Raw genomic sequence first — 12,851 nt, 5'->3', positions numbered from 1 at the left:
TGTTTAGAAATATTATCCATCACATGTAATTTCACTAATTGGTATGAGTCTTGCAGAAATTTTTGTGGATCGATGTAATTTTTATTAATCACAGCACCAGTAAGCACTCGATTGTCAAATGCCGTATCGATTTCACGCCATAGCAAGCTCTGATTATTTAATCCATCACCCGTGTGAATGAATTGTGAACGCACTGTCAATTTCAAAGTTTCTAAACGTATAATTCGCGCAATTAATGAACGGTGTGACGCTATGTTCAATCGAGCACGTTTGGGAGAATTTTCACCACTCAATGATTTGATGAACGCATCGCACTCTTCTTCCCACACGTTATATTCTTCTACCGATTGTAATGAAACCGCACGATCACTCAAAAGCTTTTCTACAGCTTCAGCATCATTGAAGTTTGCCATGGTGACGAGGAGAATGTGAAAGAAAACTTTGATGTGAACTCGAAGAAAACTCGATCCTGAATGTCGCGATTTTTTAAATCATCTCGACTAAATTAACATCATCCCTTTTAAACTTTTTTTCCCCCCCAAAAGTTAACTTTTTTTTTCTTGGAGAGGGGGTGAAATATGTGAAAACGCGGAGGTGGAAACCTGTCGGCATTTTCTTTGACATTTCCATATCATTGCTCCAGATCGATGTCGTGTGGGGAAAAAAAAAGTTGGTAGGCAAAGATTTTTTGAAAGAAAAAAATTTTTTAGGACATCTTTTGCCGAAAAATGGGTCAATCATGAGAAAAATGGTGCTTGCACGTGTTCTATCCTGTCAATTATAGCGTGAAGAAAAAAAGCTGGCCCGAACTCAAAGAGATCTTCATTCCTTGGACGTCTCGTAACAGCCCCTACGAATCGGCTTCGCGTCTTTGAACCATCCTTAAGAAACCTATGGGACATCTTTTTTTTTCGGAAACAATGGGTCAATCACGTGAATACAGGTATTGCCGGTGCTTCATAAACTATGCCATACCTGCGTGAAGTCTTAATTATCGATAATGATCAAATAAGTTTTCTACAGTTGTGAAGAAAAATTCCTGAGGACATTTTTGGGAACAATAAATCAATCGTGGGGATGCAGGTGGTAGTTCAACATGAAAGTTTTTTTTGCACGTGTTCTATCCTGTCAATGATAGAGTGAAGAAAAAAGTCGGCCCGAACTCAAAGAGATCTTCATTCCTTGAACGTCTCGTAACACCCCCCCACGAATCGGCTTCGCGTCTTTGAACCAACCTTAAGAAACCTATGGGACATCTTTTTTTTCGGAAACAATGGGTCAATCACGTGAATACAGGTATTGCCGGTGCTTCATAAACTATGCCATACCTGCGTGAAGTCTTAATTATCGATAATGATCAAATAAGTTTTCTAAAGTTTTGAAGAAAAATTCCTGAGGACATTTTTGGGAACAATAAATCAATCGTGGGGATGCAGGTGGTAGTTCAACATGAAAGTTTCCGCGGTTTTTTTTCCATCAAAGACTTACATTTAATTAGGAAACGTCATGCTCATCTTGCAACGACTGAAAAAAATATTTCGTTTCGGAGGTCATAAATCTCATACTTTATTACTAACGCACAGGTTGCCGCTATTGTCCCTTAGGGCTGAAGACATAAACGGCTTCCTCAATACCCATTCCATAAAATTTCGCTTTGAAAAAAACCGTGTGAAAGTTCATGTGAAAAAAAACACTATTCAAAAACTTTCGCTAAAAGTTATAAATTTCAGCATCTCACTCCCTCTCTCACGCCCCTCCACTTGACCATCCCTTATACTCACCTTGTGACGCAACCCATAAATTTTAGCATCTCACTCCCTCTCTCACGCCCTCCATCCCTTCTACTCACTTTGTGACGCAACCTCATCCCCTCCATGCACCCCCCGAGTTCCCCCTCCACTCTGGACCCTGCCCCGCAGTCCCCGTACTCCCCCGTCCCCGCTCCCCCCTGAGATCCCATGGGTTAGGTCTCTCCTAGCTACTCTACTGTCGAGGCCGGTGGGTCTATCTACCAGGGTTATTCCTAGTGTTAGTGAGGAGCAGCTTCCTCTGCAATGCATGCTTTTCAATCTCAAGGGTCGCCTAGCCAGAAGGGTCTCGAGAAATCTCGTCTCGCTTTCGGCCCAGGGTCCTTCAAATTTTGGTTCTATGTTGCACAGATGGACTCGCATGGCTTTGCCCGTGGAAAGAGTTATTGAGGGGGGTAGAGGCCTAAGGTTGTAGACGTTAAATCTTAATACTCCTCCGATATCAACCAAATCTAGGACTGCAAACCCATTGCTTATTGCCAGAATATTACCTCGTAACCAGCTATCAGCCAATTTAACGGCGCAATTACCTGTTTGCAGGGATCCTAACATACCCATATCGAAAATGAGGAAGTCCTTTAGGAATCTTCCGATGATCTTGCTGTATTTTTCCACCTTCGGTACATTCTTCGCTTTGATCACGTAGAAGTGTGACGGTGAGTAAAAGGTGCCCGTGTAAACCACGTATTTATTCCCAATTCTCTTCAACGGCGATTTTATTGGTATTGGAGGGTTCATGATGTTGCTAGAGAGTTATAACTATCGTTAATATGGTCTTTTATTTATTTATTTTTTTTTTTTTTACGAGGAGTTCATGCACGAGTTTATGCTATTGTTTTGCCAAATGTTCCCAGTGGGGATCAGTTTCTCGCTCTGGTAGGGGTGTGAGGCCAAACAAGGACCGCAGGTCAAAAATGTCCCCGGGATTTGCTTCGGGGTCCCACCATACTAGACTTTTATTACGGGTGTCTTCTTTCCAAAGTTTTAACAATTCCTCTCGACGTTGGCGCCGTGATCGACGAATTTCTATTGCATAAGCAATAAAAATTACTAAATGTCTCTTAAAATGTTTTTGTACGATACGTGGCGCTGAGGAACTGGTTGAATTTACGTAATATTCTGTACTAAGGTTTGGCATGATCGGTATCCTGGAACAGATCCAGGTGTTTATAATTAGAAACTTGGAAAATTTATTCGGTCCAATTTATCACGACTTCGCGCCCACTTTCTACGTCAACTTTATTGAAAATCCAAGCCAGAATACAATTATCGCATTGATACGGCGTTTGTGATTTTAATAATTCTATTCCACAAATATTACAGCATGCCCCGTAATGCGGTCCTGGCACTAACCGGTGGGTTTTGACCATTTTCCCGGGTTTTTCGGTTTCATCCGCAGTTATATCTTTGTAGCAATCATTACAAAAAGTTCTGGCATAAGTATCTATGTACCATACAGGGGTTTCTAAAACGGTTTTAACACATCTGGCTTGAGCAATGCTCTTATAGAATTCGTAATTTCTACCCGGTATTCTGGTGGCAGGGATTTCATATAACCAATCTAATGTTTCTTGTTCGTTTAAAAGGTTAAGATCTGATTCCGAGATATGCATGCTTGTTAAATATGGTTGATTATATGTTAAAAAGGGGAATATCTATTATTGTTTCGTGATTGAATTATTAGTTGATTTGTTGGTATTTCGGTAACCGTGGGTCGTTTTCTGGTATATTGTCGGTTGGACGTTTCGGGGGTAAATCGACTGGAATTAATTTTTTTATGTGAATTTTCGGGGTAACAGTTTCGATGGAAATAATTGATGGTCTTTGACTGAGCTTTTTTTGAATATTTCTAATTTGAAAATAATTCAATTGGTATGTTTCTGGTCTCGATTGCTGTGCATGACGTTTTCGCAGTTGAAATTTTCTTCCGGCACGGCGACTTCGTCCCATGGTTAATTAACCCTTTTCGGACCAATACGCCACTTTCCATACACCGTTGTTTAGCGGCCTATAACTCATACTATTCGCGTCAGAAAAAAATCGGGAAGTACATATTTTTGTAGTTTGAAATGTGCCCTTTCGAATGGTGTATATTAAATTTTTCCAAAAAAATTTTTATTATGAAAAAAAGCCGTTTAACGCTAAAAAAACACCAATTTTTCGCACCTTTTTTTTTTAATCGAATTTTGAGCAGGTTCCTGGTCTGCAATGGTCCTGGAACCTCTCTAACCGATGGAATAAATGTCTGAACTAAAATAAATGGGGGTTTTAAAGTCGATTTGAACCCTTATTGGGTTCAAAATGGCGCCTAAACCGTAAAATTTTCACGAACACGTTCATGAATTTTTTATGGAAAAATAATACACTTTTTCGAAAAGTTGTCGAGAACAAAAAGTTCTTAAAATCGCTCAAAAAGTGCACCCGATTTTTTTCAAAATATTTTGAGCATTTTTTTCATTTTGAGAATGGTCAATTTTGCCAAAATTTAAAAAAATGCTCAAAAAATTCTGAAAAAATTAGAGTACATTTTATAAGCGATTTCAAAAACTTTCTATTCTTGACAATTTTCCAAAAAAGTGCATTATTTTCAAGAAAAAAAATTCCAAAGCTCAAAGTGCTATCGTATTGATATCGGTCGAATATATTCACACGTTTATCGTCTGTTCGCCGCAAAAAATATCACCAACGTGGAGGTCGACGAATGTTAATAGTCTTTTTTTTTAATTTTTTTTTACATTTGTCTTTTTCATTTTTTTTACATTTTTCTTTTGCATTTTTTTTACATTTTTCTTTTTTTACGCTTTTTAAAATATTGTATTATTTTTTTTTTAGTCAAAACCAGAAACCTTCTGCACTTTTTTTTCTATTTCCGAATATCACGATTGCTGTCTTTCTACTTGTTTAGTGCAACTTTGAAAAACAGTGCACACAATAGTATTTATTGTAATCGGTGCAGAATCTAGAGGTCCTTTGACGACATTCTGTATACCCACATGCCGATCTTGTTTTTGATACGTAACTGTGGGATTTGAAATCGCGCAGCTTCGATTCTAGTAAATATTTTCGGCTTACTTCTTTACAAAGATCTTTTGTCGTAGTTTGCGCCTTATCGTCCTTGCTACAAGTATTCCAAATTACGACCGCGTTTACAATTGCCGATTCTATAATCCTCGTAAATATTTTATACGTCCATTTCTTCGAGTGTATACTCGAGCTGGCTTTTTTGCACCGAAAATCATGGAGATCGACCCCTCCCATGTTGTTATTGTATACAGAAAAGGCGAAAGGGAATCTTATTTCTGTTTTGTCGTGAGCAGTTCGCGAGTACCTTTTCATCGGTGTCATGGGCGTTACACCAGCCGCGGTGGACAAAATAGCGATCTCTTTTGAGTCGATTACGCTGATAAAATTCATTCCACTGTTGCGGTCGTGGCTTACTTTGAATGATCCTCGCGGAGCATTTTTTTCAAAGACATGTTTTTCTTTTACTCTATTTTTACGGACAGTTCCTGTGGATCGTAAGCCGCATTTGTTCAAGTGAATGACCAAATCTGGACTCGTGAAATAGTTATCGAAGTAGATATGATAATCAGATAATTTTCTCTTTGAAAGGCTGCTTAGAAGTGGATTGACCATTTGTAAGACAACTCTCGAGCCGAGTGGACACGTTGATAAATTTATGCCAATGCTTGTATACCACAATAAACATCCAAATTAAATAAAAATCCGTTTGCTCAGCACAAACCCCAGAGCTTTAATCCATATCGATCGGGTTTTGAAGGCAAATATTGCTTCAGGGAAGTGCGACCGAAAAATCGAACCATCATTTCGTCAACGGAGAGAGCGGTTGAAAAAAAACCAAATTGTTGAATGTTTTGTCTGAATAAACTTAACACTTTATGAACTCTCCACGCCTTATCATCATCATTTTTGTCGGTAGATTTCGAGTATTTTATGTTACTTTTAATCGTACTGAACCTTTTGCGGCTCATTGCTGAAGAAACAACAGAGCACCCCACAAGAGGATCAGTTTCCCAATACTCCTTCTGATCACCTCGTTTGTTGAATGATGATAACAACAATATACCAACAAAAGTGTTGAGTTCCTCCATTGATAATTTGAAGCCGTTTTCCTCACTGGCTTCAATGATGTAATTTTTTATTCCTGCAGAGAAGAACAATTCAAATAGTTCCACAGGCGACATTGAAGCTATTTTTCTTTTTGTCGCATCGGTCAAAAATATTTGATCATTCACATTCCCTGAACAAACTTTTTCGCTATTACTCCATAAAAAGGTATGATCAGACTCCAGTTTTTTTTGAGTTTCTGTGTAGCTGTTGAAAACAGCGAAATTTCCCATTCAGAATTTTCATCATCTGACGGAGCTGAATCTCCATCGGAGCCAGAATAATTTGGATTGGGTACCATACACTCGTCACTTTGATCAGAATCTAGTTGCTCGTGCTGAGTCGATGTTAAGCGATTTTTTTTTTTAATTTCTGAGGCCTTTCGTTTCGGCATCTTTCGCGCCGTTTGGTTGGATACAAAGTTAAAAAAAAGATTTTCCAAAATAATTTTGAAAATAGCAACTGTTAATAGTACTTCCGTCGAGTACTTGCGTGAGGTAAGAGGTAAGAAGACGTTCACCTATACTATGTACACGAGATCAGTTGCGCAACACGAACTTGAACAAATCTGATTACTACTTCAAGGAACTATTATTTCAAAATCTACATTAAAATGTCAAAAACTGAATAGTGAATTGATAACGCAGAGTGAAATGATTGCAATGATTTCCGACTACTGCTGTTCTGTTGTAAGTGACGATCTGATAGCACTTAGAGCTTTGGAAATTTTTTTCTTGAAAATAATGCACTTTTTCGGAAAATTGTCAAGAATAGAAAGTTTTTGAAATCGCTTAAAAAATGTACTCTAATTTTTTCAGAATTTTTTGAGCATTTTTTTAAATTTTGGCAAAATTGACCATTCTCAAAATGAAAATAATGCTCAAAATATTTTGAAAAAAATCGGATGCATTTTTTGAGTGATTTTAAGAACTTTTTGTTCTCGACAACTTTTCGAAAAAGTGCATTATTTTTCCGGCAAGGTGCCAGGTCGACACGGAGCTACTTCCCACCGTGTCATCTGCCCCGCGTAGCTCACCATCGTCCAACTTCCCCAGCCGCGCAAGTGCACCCTGTGTCAAATGCCCAACCGTGTCATCTGCCCCCAAAGCTCACTCGAATTCGTAGCAGTACGACATTTCTCCTACACTCGCTTATCCTCACTCTGCGAGACTTTGCACGGGACCTACCATGATATAATCTCTCTCACTGTAGCAAGTGCTCCCTGTTCCAAACGCCCGACCGTATCATCTGCCCCCAGCGCTAACTCGAACTCGTAGCAGTTCGACTTTTTCCGATGCTCGAGTCCCCCACTTTCCGAGACTCTGCGCGGGACTCACCATCGTCCAAACTCTCCAACCGTGTCATCTGCCCCTAGCGCCAACTCGGATCCATAGCGACTCGGCATTTCCCCACCGCTCGCATTCCCCCCACTTTGCATCATTCTCCTAGTGGCTTGCCATCGTATAAGCTTTCCACTGTGGCAAATGCCCCTTGTGCCAAATGCCCAACCGTGTCATCTGCCCCTAGCGCTTACTCGAACTCGTAACGGTTCGAAATTTCCACATCTCCATTTTTTACCGCGGCTGTACTTTTCAAATGGAATCGCCCATAGCTAATGACTATCGTATCAGCGGGTACGTTTTTTATGTAACGATCATCCACCGTGGCAGTTCTCTGCTATATCAATTGATTTTATATTCGAAAATGAAAAACTACCTCTTACCATATTTTCACTGTTTAAGAATCTGCTTTAACATTTCAATTTTGAGTTTTTTTTTTTCATTCTCCAGAATCTTTCAATACAATTTTCTATCAGAGTGAAAAATGTATCAATGATCCATATATATTTAGGATAAGATTACCCTAGGGAAAAAAAGGTTGGGACAAGTACATTGATGGTCTCTTGTTTTTGGATGACATAGAAAAAAGACTCAGAACCAGGAAAAAAATTCTATAGAAATAATAAACGAAAAATTGAAAAGTTCAAAAAAATTCAACAAAAATAAAAAATAATCGAAAAAAATTCTGTAAAGAAAAATAAAAAATTTTCAAAAAAATTCATAAATATTGGACAAATGGAAAAATGTACTATCCAAGTTACATGCAGTATAAAAATGTATGATATCAATTGGAGGCCAAGTTTTTATTGATAATTTGGAATATTTATCCAACAAATCGGAAACTTTAATTGAAATTCATGATAATTATTTTCAAGAAAAAAGTTAATGAAAAAAAGTCATAACGGAAGTTACGTGCAGTACTAAAATGTATTATATCAATTCGAGGTCAAGTATTTATCAGTTATTCGAAATATAATCTCCGGCGACAAATGAGCGTTGAGAATCCTTGTCGGGCTCACAACGTTTTATCAAAATTACTAAAAAATGAATGAAAATAAAATCATTAAAAATTCACATGAAAATCATTCGTTACTTCAACAAGGTACACACTTTAAAGAATCGATTCCCCTCCGACTTTCAGGATCCCCTGGTATTATTCACAACATTCAACTTCGATTGGATCGGTACAAATTATGTTCAAATACGTCTTAAACGTACTTGTCCGGCCCATCACTTTTTATTCAAATTGCTCATTCGAAAACAAATCAGGACTGTTCTATAATGACAAATATAATAAAATGGATAGAAATAAAAATAATATCTGCAAGTAATTTGAACTTGATTGTTCGCAAGTTCGTATAGCAATATCCACTTCTCATTTTCTTCAGTGAACACATACCATTCGGTAAGAACCAATGAAAATGAGAAATAATCAGGCACATTACTAGAAATTTTCGAACGTACTCAGCCATGAAATGTTTTTTTTTCCATAGTCACGTACACATTTTGATAAATATCACTAGTCGAGTACGACACGTGGATTCCTGGAATTTGGAGAAAAATGATTTTGTTGTGAATTATGACTCCATATAATATAAATAGATTAATCAACTTCATCTTTCATTTTCGTTTCATTTTGACAAGAGTGATTCGAAGGAAAATTATTTTCTCGGGAATTACTGTTCCTTAATATTAACACATGCATTAACTTCGTTTTTCATTTGTTTTCGAATGAGCAATTTGAATAAAAAGTGATGGGCCGGACAAGTACGTTTAAGACGTATTTGAACATAATTTGTACCGATCCAATCGAAGTTGAATGTTGTGAATAATACCAGGAGATCGTGAAAGTCGGAGGGGAATCGATTCTTTAAAGTGTGTACCTTATTGAAGTAACGAATGATTTTTATGTGAATTTTTAATGATTTTATTTTCATTCATTTTTTAGTAATTTTGATAAAACGTTGTGAGCCCGACAAGGATTCTCAACGCTCATTTGTCGCCGGAGATTATATTTCGAATAACTGATAAATACTTGACCTCGAATTGATATAATACATATTAGTACTGCACGTAACTTCCGTTATGACTTTTTTTCATTAACTTTTTTCTTGAAAATAATTATCATGAATTTCAATTAAAGTTTCCGATTTGTTGGATAAATATTCCAAATTATCAATAAAAACTTGGCCTCCAATTGATATCATACATTTTTATACTGCATGTAACTTGGATAGTACATTTTTCCATTTGTCCAATATTTATGAATTTTTTTGAAAATTTTTTATTTTTCTTTCGAGAATTTTTTTCGATTATTTTTTATTTTTGTTGAATTTTTTTGAACTTTTCAATTTTTCGTTTATTATTTCTATAGAATTTTTTTCCTGGTTCTGAGTCTTTTTTCTATGTCATCCAAAAACAAGAGACCATCAATGTACTTGTCCCAACCTTTTTTTCCCTAGGGGAAGTTTACGGTTTGATATCACGCCTTTTTTCTCAAAAGTTCCTCATATATGTTATGACGGTTATAGGATTTTAGTATAAATTTCTATGAATTATTTGCTTAGTATATTTTTATAGATTCCATTCTCATACGAACAATTTTTATGGGATAATCTTTTTCATGAAATTATCAGCAAATAAGGGACCATAAATGTACTTTTCCTAATCTTATTTTCCCTCGGTATGATGTTCGGTTTATAAAGTTGGTTTCCACCATAAAAGACCAATTTTTCGTAAAAATTGTAGTGAAGATATTTCGTCACAAGACTGCCCTTGAACTTTGGCGATTTTTTTCCTTATACTCTAATATGTTATGCCTATTAGGAACTCAACAGCATGGAGGAATCCGGGATGATAGGCCCGAGAAATGAATTTCGGTTTATAATGTTGGTTTCCACGTAAAAGACCAATTTTTCTTCAAAATTGTACTGAAAATATTTCGGCACTGGTTTGGTCTTGGACTTTGGTGATTTTTCTCCTTGTCTTCTAATATGTTTTGTCTATTGGGAACCCAAGAGCATGAAGAAATGCGTGTTGTGGGCCGTAATATGATTTTCGGCTTATAACGTTGGTTTCCACGAAATAAGATCTATTTTTCGTCAAAATTGTACTAGAAATATTTCGTCACTGGTCTGTCCTTGGCCTTTGCCGATTTTTTCCAAGTCTTCATACCAAGAAACAACTGACGTAAAGATTTCCTTAATAGAACAGATTTCATTTATCCCTTTTCTTCAAAATTCAAATGAAAGATAGATCAAATTCAAGACACGAAAAATCCAACAGATTTGCCCACTTTGAATGTCGCTTTTGCATTCTGAATCTAGAGATTTCATTTCATCCAAAACGTGCCCCCAATGAAATATATTTCCAAAGTTTGCAAGTGGCCGCTGAGATCCAATTATCCACAGTTTGATAGTTGCTGAAAAAAAGTACCCGAAAACTTCTAACATTTATTATGCCAGAACTCAAAGCAGCAAAAAAAACTAAGCGAACTTAATTCAACAGAGCAACAGAATTCAAAGACGTTTAAGGTACCTGCATTGGTTTTGGAGGAAAACCATTTCAGGACAATTCAGAAATGAATTTAGAAATTCGAAAACTCACAATGGAGTAGAAAAAGGAAAATTGAAGTATTTAGAAAAGCGGAAGACTTTTGTGATAAATTTTCTAGATTACATGATACGGTTGGAGTAAATGATTTGAATGATTGGCACACATGCTGCAACACAGAAATATCAAAGTTTGGAAGTATTCGCTGTGTATCAGTCATACAAACTTCAATACTATTTGAAAAGGAACACTTAAAACCTTACCGAACCAAGTTCCATTACATATTACCATAATCAAAGATAAGGGGTGATCCGTCGCATATATATTTATCCACAGAAATTTATAATCAATTTTTTACTTCATATAGATGTTACAGTTAGAGTCAAAATGTAAAATGAATGGCACAGTATTTAAATTGTATAGTTTGCAGATTTTTGCAGTATTTTAATGATCCGAATCTACAGCATTATAATGAAAAGTTGTCAAAAGTCATGATGTTACATTAAAATGACATAGCGCACATTGCATTCAGCAATTCTGTAAATTTCTGGGGATGTTGGTTGGCATTATATTTGATTGATCCAAAACTGAGCAACAGTAGACTTATTCGAATGAATTTTTTTTATAATAATTCCATATTTGTAGTTTGCAAAGTGGAAATACTCAACATACATGTCATTCCATAAGTTTTGTTATCAAAATTTGTGTTTGCATACAGCATTCCCAAGATACGACTTTTCATATCATCAGCAAAATAAGCATCCAAAGACTTTTTGGAAGAAGTTTCAAAATTTATTACTCGACAGACCAGGTGGAAAAAGTATAACAACACTTATATCAACACCAGAAACTGTTTCAAGAATCTGATATACAAAATGTGCGATTGATGATCATAGTCGGAAACCACTTGAATCATGTTACCACAATCAGCATGAAGAAATAGTAGAAAATTATAGGACACATATTAGGCAACCATTTAATACTATGTATCGATCCGCTGCAAACCGATGGAGTCAAAACAAGGATCGGAAAGAGCAGAGCCAAACTCAATAGGAAGCAAAATGTGGGAATATTCAAAAATACCGATGACACAAGAAATAAATTAGAAAACATTTATTCGATTGGAGTTTCTTACATTATATATACTAACAGTTCCGTGTGTTCTTGTTTTATTAATTATCAACCATAATATTTCAGATCGCAAAAAGAAAATTTGACGTTATAGGTCGACGAACATTTTTTCTTACAACTTCCAGACCTATTTTTGATAAACTGATTTGCCTTATTTATATTATTCACTAACTATGCGAACGTTTGCTACATTTGTCCCACACTTCGTAACGTCAAACCCTGGCCGGTTCATTACCACACAGCTATCAATACAAAGGGAACTCGTATATATGACCTACATTATTACATATGATATGTTATCACGCAACTGATGATATATTTACACTGGACAATATTCCGCAAACTCTGGTTTAATTGAAAGATTATCTCAGTTGACACTTATTTCCAATCGAACGAAATAATGAAATCTTGAAAAGTTTCGTTGACATATGCATCGCCCATTTTTTAATATTTTTTAGCACACACAGATCATAGTCTACATTTACGCGGCCGCTTTTATACCGGTTTAGTATACCACAAGTTTTAACAAAATAAATATTGACCACTTTTCACTAACCATTTTCATTTATTAATTAGAGTCTGCACAACAGCACTTTGAAGATTATAACCCCACCTGTCAAAATGACGTTCAGTATGAAAACAAGTCTCGGGTGGTTTCGGATGTGCGTATCGATGTATTGATATCTTATAACCTATATTCACAAATGATATAAATGATAAACTTATTTTCAGTCAAACGAATTAATCAAATCTTAAAAAGTTTCGTCGACATGCACCGCGTATTTTTTTATTTTATTCTTTTTCACACACCAGACTACATTTACGCGACTGCTTTTATACCGGTTTAGTTTAGCATTCCACAGGTTTTAGTACTATGCACTTCGTTAGATGA

Source organism: Venturia canescens, chromosome 11, assembly GCF_019457755.1.
Source record: "Venturia canescens isolate UGA chromosome 11, ASM1945775v1, whole genome shotgun sequence".
NCBI classification, from domain to species: Eukaryota; Metazoa; Arthropoda; class Insecta; order Hymenoptera; family Ichneumonidae; genus Venturia; species Venturia canescens.
Note: the sequence above shows the minus strand (reverse complement) of the source record.